This window comes from Polypterus senegalus, unplaced genomic scaffold, assembly GCF_016835505.1.
Source record: "Polypterus senegalus isolate Bchr_013 unplaced genomic scaffold, ASM1683550v1 scaffold_843, whole genome shotgun sequence".
Taxonomy (NCBI): Eukaryota; Metazoa; Chordata; class Cladistia; order Polypteriformes; family Polypteridae; genus Polypterus; species Polypterus senegalus.
Window position 1 is genome coordinate 2,180 of NW_024380668.1, and position 16,640 is coordinate 18,819.

At 41.2% G+C, this 16,640-nt stretch overlaps 1 long non-coding RNA gene across 1 annotated transcript; it reads left to right on the plus strand.

Annotated features, from left to right (window-relative positions):
• The first annotated feature begins 486 nt into the window (after positions 1–486).
• LOC120520278 lies at positions 487–13,977 on the plus strand. The gene is made up of 4 exons (XR_005631817.1): positions 487–654; positions 4,676–4,735; positions 6,224–6,310; positions 13,946–13,977. It is a non-coding gene; the product is annotated as an uncharacterized LOC120520278 (long non-coding RNA).
• The last annotated feature ends 2,663 nt before the right edge of the window (positions 13,978–16,640 follow it).

Consider the following 16,640-nt stretch of genomic DNA (forward strand, 5'->3'; position numbering starts at 1 on the left):
TGTATTCTGACGTCTCTCAAGCCCCCCTGCTCGCTCCGCTCAGCTCTTCCGCTCTGTAGACATTTCTAGATGTTTTCATATTGACACTTGGTGGCCAATGCCGTCCACTTCCTACTCAGTCATCACATCTCCAGCACGTCAGCCATTTCTAACTCACAAAGGCTCATCTCTCGGTCACAATGGACGTCAGACTTGTTGTGATTCTCTCCATCTTTATAACATGTAAGTATTTATTTATGGAGATCCTACATTTAATTTAGGAGTCTCTTTCTTTTTTATCAGCTCACCACAAGTAACTTGTCCCTTAACTGCACATTTGTCCTTTTATCACAGGTGTTGTCCCCAGGCTCATCTCTCCAGGGTCCCCAGAAGTGATTGAATGTGACCTGAGAAATGCCAGTGTGGTCATCTGGTACCGGCAGTACCCTGGGCAGCCCCCGGTTGCTTTAGGGGTCTATAACAACAAATTACCTCTTCCACCAACAATGTTCATTGACTATTTTAATGGAGTCTTTTCTTATTCCAAAGAGACTGCGACTTTAACATTTAAGAATGTCACCAAAAGTGACGCTGCAACTTATTATTGTGTGAAGAAGGAGAGTCAGATACCTGTGTTTGGGAATGGAGTCACGCTGACTTATGAGGAGACGTACAGTAAGTGCTGCTTCATGACACGCCGTCTCTGATACTTGTTAACATGAGGTGGGATTACGAGAGCCGGGGTCTTGAATGATGGCAGGGGGCATCGAAACACAAAGACGCCAATTAGGATTAGTCCTCTGGGTAACTCCATTAAATGAACAGGCGCCATTGATAGGGTTATATTTATAGAGTTATTGATGTGCTGAAATGTGTTATGACAGATACAACAGCACATCGTCATTTAAAATGACATTAAAATGACATTCTTATACAGCAAGGCAGCAGCTTTACTCCACTGTCAAATATGGAAACTGTCTGAATAAAATATTAGAGAAAGTGTGAAAAGTGTGAGAGTGCAACACAAATAAAGGAGTTCAATGAATTTGTTAAGTTACGTTTAATGAATGAAATCATTGTGATAAAAGTAAAAGTTGCTTCTTGTCTGCCACAATTCTTTTTATTTCTGAATTCTAACACTCGCGTCTAATGAGGACGTTCACTCGGTGTTATCTTTATCTACTCAGAATCAGTAAAGTGCTTTATCATTTACACAGTCCAGGCGATAAGTTAAAAATAAAAAGTTTAAAAAGAGGGGGACATTTAGCCTTTTGTTAAGTCTGTTAAGAGTTTTTAATCCATCAGTAAGATCAGTAAACACACATAAGAGCATTCAGCTGAGTGCTGAAAGGAAGAAGAGGAAGGAGCGACAGCCGACGCAGCCACAGAGCTGCAGGCCTTCCATTTCACACACAGCGCCGTCCAGCATTTTAACAGCAGAATGACGTCTTGTGGTTCTTAGTCTTTAACGTAGGCACCCACCATGTCTCTGAGTATTATTTTATTTTTATTTGTGGAATATGTTCTTTGTACTATAGACATGTGTTTAAAGTAATGGTATTCAAGTCAGAGACAATGGCGTACAGTAAAATGTCCTGTCCTAGTAATGTGGGGGTCTCGTGTCTCAGCTCTTCACAGGACAGACGCAGCTCGTACACTTGGCACGTGTTTAAAATTACAGAAGGTTTATTAAAGTTTTATCAACTCATACAAAGTGTGCACTCAAACTGCCTCCGTACTCGTGAGACACAAACGATGTCCATTTTCCATTTTTATAAAAAAGAAAAATTTGTGAACAGCTGGCATCCTAATGGGGTTGACTTTGACTTTGCTCCCAATGCTGCCAGTGCAGACATGAGCTTCCCATAACAGTTAAATGGAAAGGACAGACAGATCAGGGACAGAGATACTGATGTATATGGATACATATATATGTTATACATCTAGCCATCCATTATCCAACCCGCTATACCCCTAACTACAGGGTCACTGGGGTCTGCTGGAGCCAATCCCAGGCAACACGGCGTAATATGTTATACAGTATCTGAGAAATAATACAAAGAGGACACAACACGTGTTTTGCTCTTATTGGGGCAGATGTGTGCATCTTTGGTTTCCCTGGCGGGGATCGAACTTTGGACTTCAGCATCTGAGGTGAATCCCCTGACGCTGCTCTGCAATGGCTGGTTTGCTAACTTGACAAAGTGTAGAATGGAGTTTTATATCCATAGGTCTGAATCACAATCTGATTATCTGCGTGGTGACCTACCAGGTAACGCTTGTGGTCGGTCGGCCAGTCAGTAATAAGGACAAAACAAGAGTCGTGTACTCTTTGTATGATTTGACAGATACTGTATAACATATCTATGGTGTGCTTCACACAACTGATCAACAACAACAACAACATCATTTATTTATATAACACATTTTCATACAAACAGTAGCTCAAAGTGCTTTAGATAATGAAGAATAGAAAAATAAAAGACACAGTAAGAAATTAAAATAAGTTAACATGAATTAGCATAGAATAAGAGTAATGTCCAATGGCCAGGGTGGACAGAAAAAACAAAAAAAACTCCAGACGACTGGAGAAAAAATAAAATATGTAGGGATTCCAGACCATAAGACCACCTGACCAGTCCCTCTGGGCATTCTACCTAACATACATGAAACAGTCCTCTTTGGATTTAGGATTCTCACGGAAGGGCTTGATGATGATGATGGTCATGTAGACTTCTGCGTTTTAATCCATCAATTTAGGACATCACGGTGCTTTGAGTAGCGCCGCCACCACAAAGAAACCAGAAAAAGAAACAGAAGAAAGAGTAGGGTCAGTACGGATTTTAGAGCCACCATGAATAGTTATTATGATTAATTGAACATACAGACTATCAGGAATAAGTTAAAGTGAAGTTATGAGAAGGCCATGTTACAGTAATGTGTTTTCAGCAGTGTTTTAAAGTGCTCTACTGTATCAGCCTGGCGAATTCCTATTGGCAGGCTATTCCAGATTTTAGGTGCATAGCAGCAGAAGGCCGCCTGCCCGCCTCACCACTTCTTTTAAGTTTTGTTCTTGGAATTCTAAGGAGACACTCATTTGAGGATCTGAGGTTACGATTTGGAATATAAGGTGTCAGACATTCCGATATATAAGATGGAGCAGATAATTAAAGGCTTTGTAAACCATAAGCAGAATTTTAAAGTCAATTCTGAATGACACAGGTAACCAGTGTAGTGACATCAAAACTGGAAAAATGTGCTCGATTTTCTTTTCCTAGTTAGGATTCTAGCAGCTGCATTCTGGACTCGTTACAAACAATTTATGTCTTTTTCGGGTGGTCCTGAGAGGAGTGCGTTACAGTAATCTAGTCGACTGAAAACAAACGCATGAACTAATTTCTCAGCATCTTTCAGTGATATAAGAGGTCTAACTTTACTTATGTTTCTTAAGTGAAAAAATGCTGTCCTAGTGATCTGATTAATATGTGATTTAAAATTCAGGTTACAGTCAACAATCACCCCTAAGCTTTTTACCTCCGTCTTGACTTTTTAATCCTAGTGCATCAAGTTTATTTCTGATAACCTCATTGTATCCATTATTGCTGATCACTAAGATTTCAGTTTTCTCTTTATTTAACTTGAGAAGTTACTATTCATCCATTCTGAGATACTAGTCAGACATTGTGTTAGTGAATCAAGAGAGTCGGGGTCATCAGGTGCTATTGATAAGTACAGCTGTGTGTCATCAGCATAGCTGTGGTAGCTCACGTTGTGCCCTGAGATAATCTGACCTAACGGAAGCATGTAGATTGAGAAGAGCAGCGGACCCAGGATAGAGCCTTGTGGACCACCATATCGATATCATGTGTCTCTGAGATTTGATTCCCACAACTAACAAAGAATTTTCTCCCTGTCAGGTTGGATTCAAACCAATTTAAGACCCTGCCAGAGAGGCCCACCCATTGACTAAGGCAATTTCTAAGAATGTTGTGATCAATGGTGTCAAATGCAGCACTCAGATCGAGGAGGATGAGAACAGATAAATGGCCTCTGTCTGCATAAAACCCGACTGAAATTTATCAAGAATAGCAGGTTTTTTGAGGTGGTCATTTAACTGCATAATGACTGCCTTCTTCAGAACTTTACTTAAGAAGGGCAGGTTAGAGATGGGGTTAAAATGTTCAAGAGCCGAGGGGTCGAGATTATGTTTCTTAAGTAGGGGTTTAACTACATCAGTCTTAGGACAGTCTGGGAAGACCCCCATATCTAATGAAGAATTTACTATGTCAAGAATATTATTAATTAGCACGCCCGATACTTCTTTGAAATAATTTGTTGGTATTGGGTCAAGGATGCAGGTGGAGTGTTTTAATTGAGATGTTATTTTTTGTAAATCAGGTAAATCTATCCTAGTGAAAGAGGTCTGATCAGAATCAGATTGTGACCCAGACCTCAGAACATATATATATATATATATATATATATGGTATGTCTTGAAACAGCTGGTAAAATATTGTCAGATAAAAGCATTCCAAGCGCCAGTTTGACCAGTTTAGTTCTTACAGCAAACACACAAAAAAGCCTGAAGTCGATTAATTACTCTGCCATATTTAATTCCTTTGAAAACAATTTCTTGTAAGACTTTTCTTTGTTTTCCTCTGTCTTTATAAATGAAATTCTCTGCTTTCTTCAACAGAAAATCAAACTTCAAATTCCTCTTCCTTTGAGAATGTCGCCTGTGCCAGCTGGCACCAAGGTAAGTCACTGGAGCCACGTAAACTTGTCACCTTGTCATGTGGGGGCATTTTAAGAGACACACAATTATGCCTCCATTTTAATTTAACCTTACAGTTTTATTTTTGTTAGCCAGTTTCTTCATTCAGTTTGTCTCAATGTGAGTAAAATTAGACACGTGTGAGGACTGAAAAGGAGACACAGGTAGACAAACTCGCAGGGTTACCTGGTGCTCTCACTACATTTTGAAAGAACAAAATGGGGTCTCTAAGATATTTAAGAGAGAAAGATGCAGCAAAGTGGATTTGTATACCAGACACATGTAGACACACTCAGCAGGATTATTACATGGCTGACATCTTCATCACAAAGTGACTTACCACCTCTGATGTATAATTACTGACATCTCTTTCAAAGGCACAATTTAAGGTGGGTGCTCCTTTTACTGGTCTGGTCGCTCTGATGGCTGTCATACTTAGCAAGTAGCTGTTGCTGTAGCAGATTGGCTTCTTCCAATGGTGTCCGATGTCACTCCTGTCAACGAGCGTATTATGAGGGTCAGGTCACAGCACTCTCTGGGTGCCTTGTCTGTTGTCTCAGTGTTTGCTACAACCGCGGTGAGTGATGTCTTGGTGTGGGAGAAATTACAGTAAATACACAACTTCACTTGGTGGGTGATACTGCAGGTGCCTGTGAGGTGACACTCCTCTGGTCAGGGGTGACTTCAGTGACACCACTGACAGGGCTCGCTATGTGGATTGTCTCAGTCCCCATAGGTCTGGTGACTGTGGTGAAAGTGGCTCCATGTTCCTTAACTTTATAGGTCAGGGGCTGTGGATCACTCAATCCTGGTTCCAGTGCCCTGAGCCACATTGTTGGACTTGGTACTCTAATACTGGTGGTGCAGTGAAGAAGTGTCCAGTTTGTGAATTCAGACCACAGACTTGTTGTTGCTACTCTGAAGATCCAGTGTAGATCCAGTAGACTACTAAATACTAGGAAAATGAAGCTGGACTTGACCAGACCCCAAGACCAGGCTGTTTCTAACGAGTTTGCATGCAGTTGTGTGAGGAGCTTTCAGATTTGGGTATGACTGCCGATCCTAATGTGATGTGGAAGACCCTCTGTGATGAGACCCTGAAGGTTGCTGAGGGTTGTGTTGGTGTCACCGGTGTTCCTAGAAGGAGGTGTTTGCCTCGCTGGGCACCCTGGTTATCATCGAGAGGAGTCGCAGCGCATGGCTTAATGGCAACTCTGGTCTGTACTGGGAACTGAGAAGAACGGCTGTGATGGCTCTGAGGGCAGATAAAGAGGCGTTTGTTAGAGGAATCTGTGAGCAGGTGACACTTGACCTACCTGAACTTGAATTGTCAAATGAAACAAAACACTGTAGATTTTTAACATCACCCTGAAGACGTCATCAATTTAGAGCTGTTAGAAGTTCATTTTTATTGTCAGCTTCAGCCTCTCTTGACGTGACGTTTTAAACTCTGTGTCTCCTCTTTTTCAGATGTGACGTTGTATAAATACTCCACCATTGCACTAGCTGGGACTTTGGGCCTTGTGGTGCTGGTTGCGTTGTATTTGAAAATCAAAGGTAAGTGGAGCCGTCAGAAAACAGCAAAAGAGCTGAGGCTGGATGGACTTTCTCAAACTGTGTAAGGGAAACATCATCAGGCAGGAGACTTGATGTCACAAATGTCAATCAATTTATATATCAAATTACCAGCTCCATGTTAACAGAGCTGATCTGTAGGCCTGAGTGATTTAAAACAGCAGGACACAATCCTTTAATGTGAACAGAAACTAACTGAGTTCCTGCTGGATGAGTTAAAGAGTCCAAATGTAACATGTCCTCCTTAAAATGCACGTCACAACTACTACTTCAGAATGAAAGTGAATAATTTCAGGTAGAGTTCAAAAACTATTGGAGTGTCAACAGGGTCACCCCTTTAATTACTTAATTAGCAAATCAAAATTCAGGGCTGAGGAGCACAAAAATGGTAACAAAATAATCAGCCTTCTTGGCTAAGAGAAGACCGGCTTTGTCTCTGAGAGCAGGCCTGTCACTGGGCCTGTCACTGGGAGCTCCGTCCTTCCACCTCAAGCAGACACCAACACTGCGCCGACAGAACTCAGTCCTCAGCAGAATCACAACCTGCATGCTGCCCTCTTCATGCTTGCGATTTCTCAAAACCTAATGCTGAACTTTTTGTCAACACATTACGTTGTCTACCACAGGGGACGTGACACTTGACCGCTGCTATTCTCCATTTATACTCCATCTATTCTATGCCCAGACTTAAACAAAAGTAAAAGCCGGAAGCTCCAGTCATGCATTGTAGTCATCAATCAGACGTCATTCTCCAGGATGCGCTGAGCGTTGCTGACTGGGATACGTTCACACGCCTCTCTGATGAAGACATCAAAGTGTTCAAAGAAGCTCTTTGGTTGGATTCTTCGTAAATGAAACTGTAAGAAAAGTCATCAGCAGGATTCACCAAAGCCAGAAACCTTGGGTGGATAAAACCAGTGGTGATGCCCAAAACGCTCACACTGCTGCGTACAACTGAGTGTTTGTGTCTGGGAATGTGACAATTAAAAAGCCACCTCATACAACCAAAGGAGCTGTGGAAACCACTAAAGGACGATATTGGGACAAAGTTAAAGAGCCATTTGAACAGCAGGCACATGTGGTGAAGTCTGAAGACAAAATCTGACTATGAAGCAATTTCTGCCAGAACAGTGAGTGTTGACACCTCCCTGGTAGATGATCTTCAGAACTTCTATGTGTGCTTGCTATGTATGCAATGACGCTCTTGGCAGCCAGAGATCCTAAACATCTGTGGTAGGAGAACAGCTCAGTGAGGAAACAGACGCTCATGATGTCAGAACACAACACAAGGAGAGCTTTTAAGAAACTGAACACCAGGAAGGCAGCAGGTCCAAATGGCATTCCAGAACGTGTCTTCAGGATCTGTGCTGATCAAAGTGCTGCACCAGTGCTCGACATTAAGACACACAAAACAGTAAATGTACCAACCAGCTGAACCAAAGACCTCTGACGAGGCGGCCCACCTTCAGGCTACACGCCTTCATGAATAACAAAAGGACTAAACACACCATACCAGATCATGTAGGAAGAGCACGATTAAATCTGAATCAAATCTCATTCTTAAGACATCACCTTTGAAACATCACCATCAACGTGGCCTTCACAAATTCAACAAGATGTTGATTCACGCCAAGCATTTACAGAACATGGACTTGAATATTTTGGGAACAGGTTTTCAGACAGAAGCCTTTCCAGAAAATGATGTTGCCGCCATTAGAGTTTATTTTATGAGTTGATAAGCGAGCTATCACTGAACGTACACATTATGTTTCTGTATGTGTTGTAAATATAAATATAAATATCATATGAAATGATAGAGGGGGCAGGGAGTTTAGGACAAGCCAGGTTTAGATCTATACATGGAAGAACAAACAATGGTGTAGAAATAAAAATGCATAGTAATGTAAATTTTAAGCAAACACGTAAAGATAGAAGGATTAACACATTAAAAATAGCTTGACTTAATGCTAGAAGTATCAAAAATAAGGTAAGTGAGTTGGAGTTGTATGTAGCAGAGCATAATTATGATATTATAGCAATAACAGAAACCTGGCTAAATAACAAAGATGGGAATGAGTGTAACTTAGAGGGATACACATTATTAGGAAGGACAGACAGAACAGAAAAGGAGGTGGGGTTGCTGTTTATGCCAAACAGGGTTTAAATGTAAGTCATCTTCAGTTGGATGATGAGCCCCATCTTAGTGAGGACGTCTGGCTTCACCTGGAAAATATTAGGGAAAAGGTCTTATTTTAGGAGTGTGTTATAGACCACCCAATTCAGACAGTAATTTCAACACACATCTTTTAGTAATATCAAAAGGCAAGTTTACAGGGGATATTATAGTCATGGGGGACTTTAATTATCCAAATATTAACTGGGATAACCTTACAGATGGAGGAGCACAAGAGCAGGAGTTTTAGAAGTAATCAGTGACTGTTTTTAACACAGCATGTTAAAGCACCAACAAGGGGTGAAGCCTGTCTGGATTTAGTATTCTGTAATAATCAGGATAGAATTGAGGGTGTAGAGGTGATTGAACCACTAGGGTCAAGTGACCATAATGTAATACAATTCTCAGTATTTTGTAAGAGTACAGATGCAAAGACTAAAATTGTTAAGTTGAACTTTAGTAGGGCTAATTTTGAGCAGATGCGACAAAGTCTAAGTAGGATAGACTGGGATAAGCTTTTAAATGTGGAGACAGTCGAGGAGCAGTGGAACAGGTTTAAAAAATGTAATGCAGGACAGATACATACCTAAATTTGGAAGTAATAGGAAACTAAAAAACTCCACGATGGATTAATAAAGATTTAAAAAGAAGTTGCAAAGGAAAAACTGCTGTATAAGGCATATAAGACTAATGACTGCAAAGAGAACCGTAGCGTATGAGAACATGAGGGCAACCATTAAGAAGGATATCAGAGAGGCTAAAAGACAGTTGGAGAGGAATATAGCAGATAAGAGAAAGAAGACCCCAAGAGATTCTTTCAGTATTTTAGTAGTAAAAGAACAGTTAAGGAGGAGGTCAAGTTCATCAGGAATAGTAAAGGGAATTAAAAGATACAGACAATGAAATAGCAGATGCCCTAAACTTACATTTTTCTGAGGTGTTTACAAGTGAGCAAGTGGATAACCCCAGAGGTAAACAACTACTAAGGAGGTACTGAGGGATTTGGAAATTGTAGAGGGAGAAGTGCTGCTCAGATTAAATAAGATGAAATCAAACAAATCACCAGGCCCAGATAATATTTATCCTCGTGTTCTTAAGGAGGCTAGTGAGTACATATATAAACCCTTGACACATATTTTTAGGAAGTCACTGTGCACTGGAGAGATTCCAAAGGACTGGAAAATGGCAAATATCATCCCATTATATAAAAAGGGTGACAGGGCAGATCCAAGCAACTATAGGCCAGTAAGCTTAACAAGCATCACAGGAAAATTAATGGAAGGAATTATTAAGGATAAGATTGAGCAACACATGGCAAGGACAGGAGTTATTCTGAACAGTCAGCATGGGTTCAGAAGAGGGAGGTCGTGTTTTACTAACATGTTGGAATTCTATGAGGAGGCAACAAAAGGATACGATCAAAGTGGAGCTTATGATATTATTTATCTGGACTTTCAGAAAGCATTTGATAAGGTGCCACATGAGAGGTTGGGCATCAAGTTAAAAGAAGTGGGAGTTCAGGGTGATGTTTTTAGATGGGTGCAGAATTGGCTCAGACACAGGAAGCAGAGGGTGATGGTGCGAGGAACCTCATCAGAACTGGCGATGTTAAGAGTGGTGTTCCACAGGGGTCAGTGCTAGGGCGCTGCTATTTTTAATATATATAAATGATTTAGATAGGAATATAAGTAACAAGCTGGTTAAGTTTGCAGATGATACCAAGATAGGTGGATTAGCAGATAATTTGGAATCCGTTATATCATTACAGAAGGACTTGGATAGCATACAGGCTTGGGCAGATTTGTGGCAGATGAAATTTAATGTCAGTAAATGTAAAGTATTACACATAGGAAGTAAAAATATTAGGTTTGAATACACAATGGGCGGTCGGAAAATCGAGAGTAGACCTTATGAGAAGGATTTAGGAGTCATAGTGGACTCTAAGCTATCGACTTCCCAACAGTGTTCAGAAGCCATTAAGAAGGCTAACAGAATGTTAGGTTATATAGCCGACTGTGGAGTACAAGTCCAAGGAGGTTATGCTCAACCTTTATAATGCACTGGTGAGGCCTCATCTTGAGTACTGTGTGCAGTTTTGGTCTCCAGGCTACAAAAAGGACATAGCAGCACTAGAAAAGGTCCAGAGAAGAGCGACTAGGCTGATTCCAGGTCTACAGGGGTTGAATTATGAGGAAAGATTAAAAGAGCTGAGCCTTTACAGTTTAAGCAAAAGAAGATTAAGAGGTGACATGATTGAAGTGTTTAAAATTATGAAGGGAATTAGTACAGTGGATCGAGACTTGTATTTTAAAATGAGCTCATCAAGAACACGGGGACACAGTTGGAAACTTGTTAAGGGTAAATTTTGTACAAACATTAGGAAGTTTTTTTGTACACAAAGAACGATAGACACTTAGTGTTCTGCCTCACTCCGCACTATGCGGCCGCAGAGAGCTTAAACAACTCGGTACATCCTCATAAAAAACGACAAGGGGTGAGCGAGCTATCTTGAAGGCTTTTACTGGACGTACTTCGTTGTAAACTGAAATATATACAAAAGAAACATACAGGCATTTACATTTGTACAATCAAAGACAATAAAGAATAATTTACAAAGCAATACATAGCAGACAGTGTACATTAAACAATAGAGCTTTAAAGACACTTACAAGGCGAGTGATTTCCACGGTTGGATCAAGACGAAGTGAAGCACGTAGACAGAGGTTCAAATTGCTGCGTACCACAACTAACCAGACACAGGGGTTTATATACCCTAAGGATACGTTTTGGACGTGACCGAAACAAGAGTTAAAGGGGTGCCTACGTGAGACACATGGGGTGTATTGTATTCAAATGTTTATTATGGGACCTACGTGCTTTACGTGAGTTTCATAGACTTTTATAGTACCACTGCAGTATGGGACGTGACTGTGTTAATAAATGACAAGATGAAGGGGAGCACAGTTCAACAAATAACAGTCTCAACTAACAAGATGTGGGGCAGAACACTTGGAATAAGCGACCAAGTAGTGTGGTAGACAGTAAGACGTTAGGGACTTTCAAAACTCGACTTGATGTTTTCTTGGAGGAAACAAGTGGATAGGACTGGTGAGCTTTGTTGGGCTGAATGGCCTGTTCTCGTCTAGATTGTTCTAAATGTGTGTGAACAATAAGAAGGACTGCGATAGACAAGTTCTGTGTGAGCTGAACGTGTGAAGAAGCCAGCGGTCTGGGTGTGGAGATAAGAACTGACTGCTCTGGGAAAAGGAAGGGCTGGCTAGAGCCATGTGTGCCCCCCCACACACACACACACACGAGGACTATATGGTGGTCCAGATCTAATTATGCAATTTTTATTATGCTATAACTTATTAAGTTTATTACATAGAAAATCACCCGAATAATCCTGGACCATAGAGAAGTGTGCAAACTGACGACATGAAGAATCGTCTTCGCGCCAAACTAGAATCGTCCCTGAATAAATCAAAGTCATCCAGATGATCTGGATCTGCATAATTAGATCTGGACCACCCTGTACAAACCGTGACATTAATGAGACTGTGTCATTCACCAGCTCCAGTCCTATACGAATAAAGAGCCTTTTACTGAGTGCTTCCTCTCGCCATGACACCATGTATCTTCTCCATTGTGCCAAGTTGTCTTGTTTCATGACTCCAGTCTGTCCTCACAAGGCCGCATGTTAATTATGTGACCACAGCCCTTATTTCTGTGACTTTCCTCAATTACTGACCCGACGTCGGTTTTAATTTGCACATTAGAGTCATTTAACATATCACAGCATTCTCAGACCTTTGTAATGTGAGGTGGCATTGGCTCAGAGACCAACACGTGAAGCGGGTGCCAGTCAATGCCAGCTTTAATTGATGTCGTCTGTGTATTTTCAGCATGTTAAATGGTAACTGGATTATTTTTAAGAGGTTCGGTTCCCTTATCTATACATTCATTCATATGAAATTCAACAGCCTCTTATTTTGTGATTATTCAATGAAGTGAAAAGTGAAAATGTTTTTCTGCCTGTTGCTCACATTTAACATTTGAGTCTCCATGTGACTCTGGTAATGTGTTATAATAAGCATCATAAATAAGTAAATGACCTGAGCACTTAGTGTGGCTGTAGAGTCTGATTTGTGAGTGGCCATCTCTCTGGCAATGGCTGCTGCTGCCTAAGTTCAATCCCTGGATCATATTGAACTCTGCTCTCCTCTCTGCTGCAGCTTCATGTAGGGTGGTCTCTCTGAATCTCCTGTCTCCAGTCAAAGTGGTGACTGACACATTCCTCCCAGCTGTTGACATCAATGTCATGTTTCCAGATACCCTTTAAGTAAGATGTGGGGTGACATTGTGCCCAGGTGGCAGTAGCCATTTCACCATACAGTGATCCTTGGGTGGACGTGGTCAGTCTGGTGCTGCATTGGCAGAGTATGAAGATTGAGGGTCTTGACACGAGTAACGACTGCCTGCTTTAAGCACAGGTGACTTACTCTCCTATTGATCCATCTGTTAGTTTAGCTGGGTGAGTCACAAGGCAGCAGGAAGCTCTCCTGGTGAGCAGCGGGTTCAGGCCACAGACAGGGCAGCATTCCTTCACAGGGTGAACACACACACTCAAACACGTATCACCAATTCAGCCACCCTGCATGTTTAGGACTGTGAAAGGAGCAAACCCAAGTGTAAACTTCACAGAGGGAGCCCCTGAGGTGTGACCCCCAGACTCCTTAACATGAGGTGTCACTGTGTGGTGATTTGTTGACCATTAACCCCTAAATTCCACCAGTTTGGTTGTGAACTTTGGGCTATCAGAATGCAGAAAGAAGAGTTGTGGATTAGAGCTGAGATCGCTGCTGGGGGTCTCATAAGAGAAAGAAAAAGAAATGAGAGAGTCTAGAAAACAGCAGGGGTCCGGTGTCCGTAGAGAAAGTCATGCCAAGCAGAATGAAGTGTTTGGGCCCATTGGACACAGCATAGTGGACAGCCCAGCCAGATAAAAAGAGACGACCGCAGAGATGGCATACCGTGGCTTAGGAGGAGAAGCTGGATGACAAGAGATTTGAGGTCTGTGGGCAGAGAAGTCTACAGAAGAGGGACGCCGACCTGAAACAGTTGGGAGAAGATTGAAGTAAAAGAATAAGAATTTTAGTGAAAACCTCAGAAACGCACACCAATCTGATGAATTATTCGATGACATTTTCATGGCTCCCAACATCTCAGTCAGTATGATTTTGCCGTCACTCACCATGAGAAGGTCTTCTGCTATTTGCACTTCATTTCAAGTGGTCTCACCTTCAGTAATAATGAAGAGTTTGTCAGTTACTGAGATTCCATAAGGACGTCACTGTGAATAGCCAGATGGTGTGATTTGTGTTCAAACAAAGCAGAAGTAAAACTAATTGCCTTTAATCTTATTTTTTATTATTTCTTTGCAGATTTCATCTTCTCCCCTCACCTAACAAACCAGAAGGTAAATGAACTTTAAATTGTCTCCCTTCTACTTTATCTGTGACTTGTCTCCCCCAGTTTGATGTAAGATGGCGTCAGTCAAAGGTAAACTTTTAAGATGTGGCCTCAGCTTTCATGTAACGATGCTGACTGAACGAGGTGACTGAGCTGAGCGTCTCCTGTCCAAGTGACCCTGAACGTGACATGGCGACCTGAACGCTGAAATAATCTCCTCTAAAGACGCTTTGTTTTTAAAGTGGTTTGCTTGTTTCTACTACTCAACATGCCATTCATCTTGATTTCTGTTCAAATGTTATCCATATGGCCATCCATTTGGTAAGCTCACATATATGCCAGGGTCAGTGGGCACCAGAAAGGACCAGCCTTAGACAGGGCACACGCCTACACACATGTGGGAGAACACGCAAAACCAATACACGTGGTGAATGGGCTGGGATTGAACTTACAACTCTTAGAGCTCTGAAACATAAAAAAATAATAAATGATTTATAAAAATTACGAAAACTGCAGCAGAAAGATAAGCTTTGTGTTTTAATATCCTGTTTCAGGCACAAGAGAATGTCCGATATGAAGCTTTAGACCAGTCAAGAAGAAGAAGAAGCAAACTTTAAAACAGGACATGCTGACATCGATCAACGTGACACCATAGCTGGGTGACGAGAAGGCAGAGCGAGGAGATCCGCGTTGGTATTTTGTTCAGCATTTGTGACGACCTTACTGGAGTGTTTTCATGTTAGCTTTCTCTGTAAGAATCAAATAAAATGTGAAATATAACAGATATAAAGTATAGAGACGTTAAACAACACTCACCTGTCTATAAAAAGCAGCCATATTTAGGACTACGAGTCATACGGTCAATCTCATCTTCTGTGTTTGGCTGTAAATTACAAGGTATCTGTGTGGATTGCGTTTCACCGTTTTATATTTTCATTCCTCGTTGTTTTTGTCATTTCTCCCAGCTGTCTTGTCTGCTCTTGGTTGACATTTTTTCATGTCCTGCCTCTTTGTCCCTTGTCCCTTTCCCCAATTTTGGTTGATTAGACACTCAGGTGTTGTCCTGATTGAATCAGCAGTTACCTGAGAGGTCAATTTAAGACTCCCATAAGGCCACAGCTCCTCTGCTGTTGGGTTGGCTCAGTCATATCATTTCATTTGTATTTGTCTGTCGTTGTTCTGTTCTGTTCCTTGTGTTTTGTGAGTGGGTCCCTAAGAGGCGGTGCCACCTGTCCGTCACCATCAGGGCACCGCCCTCACCCTTATTAAGTCTACGGGAATGCGCACTTCTTGGCAGTTCATTAAATGCGCTTGGTGGTGTTGGTGAGTTCTCTTGTGATTATTACTGCACTTTTGTGATTCTACCAGTTTTTTGATGTCTACGTTCTGTTTTTGACTTTCTCTTCTGGATTTGTGATTTTAGGACTTGTTTGCTTCTCATCAGAATCAGGACTAAGAAGTCAGACTTGAAAGTGGATGCCACCATTGTCTTCTTTAAAAGCAACCTCTGACTATAATAACAAAGAAATGTTACCAGGAAATGATTTAAAAGATGAAGAAGTGATTTTCAAATTAAAACCAGCGTGAAAGTAGCAGCTTTCAAGAGGTGCACAATGGCCTGTTTTAAGGTTTTATGACAGTCAGGCCTGTTCACTTCTTTGACATCTTGTAAAGCCCTTGACTTACGTCGTTTGTAAGGATATGAGCTACAGAAAGAAATGTCGTTGTTTCATTTTCTTAGTATTATCTGTGTTCATTTTCACTCTCTCTGTAGACGTCCTTATTTAATGTCGGAGTATTTGAAAATCATCATGAAGGATAAAGCGGTGGTAAGTGTCCATCGTGTCTCTCTGGGTTTCCTCACTGGTTTAATTCTCAGATGTCAAACACAGAGTTGTCAGAGTAACGGTCATGTTATCATGTTAGAACATTTAAACAATCTGGACGACAAAAGGCCATTCAGCCCAACAAAGCTCGCCAGTCCTATCCACTTAATTCTTATACAAGAACATCAAGTTGAGTTTTGAAAGTCCCTAATGTCTTACTGTCCACCGCACTACTTGGTCTCTTATTCTAAGTGTCTATTGTTCTTTGTGTTTGTGCGAAATTTACCCTTAACAAGTTTCCAACTGTGTCCCCATGTTCTTGATGAACTCATTTTAAAATACAAGTCTCGATCCACTGTACTAATTCCCTTCATAATTTTAAACACTTCAGTCATGTCACCTCTTTATCTTCTTTTGCTTATACTGTAAAGGCTCAGCTCTTTTAATCTTTCCTCATAACTCATCCCCTGTATCCCTGAATCAGCCTAGTCGCTCTTCTCTGGACTTTTTCCAGCACTTTGTCCTTATTTAATCTTCCTATGTGTAATACTTTACATTTACTGACATCACATTTCATCTGCCGCAAATCTGCCCAAGCCTGTCTGCTATCCAAGTCCTTCTGTGATGATATAACGGATTCCAAATTATCTGCTAATCGACCTATCTTGGTATCATCTGCAAACTTAACCAGCTTGTTACTTATATTCCTATCTAAATCATTTATATATATTAAAAATAGCAGCAGCCCTAGCACTGACCCCTGCTGGTCACCACTCTTAACATCGGCCAGTTCTGATGAGGTTCCTCACACCATCACCCTCTGCTTCCTGTGTCTGAGCCA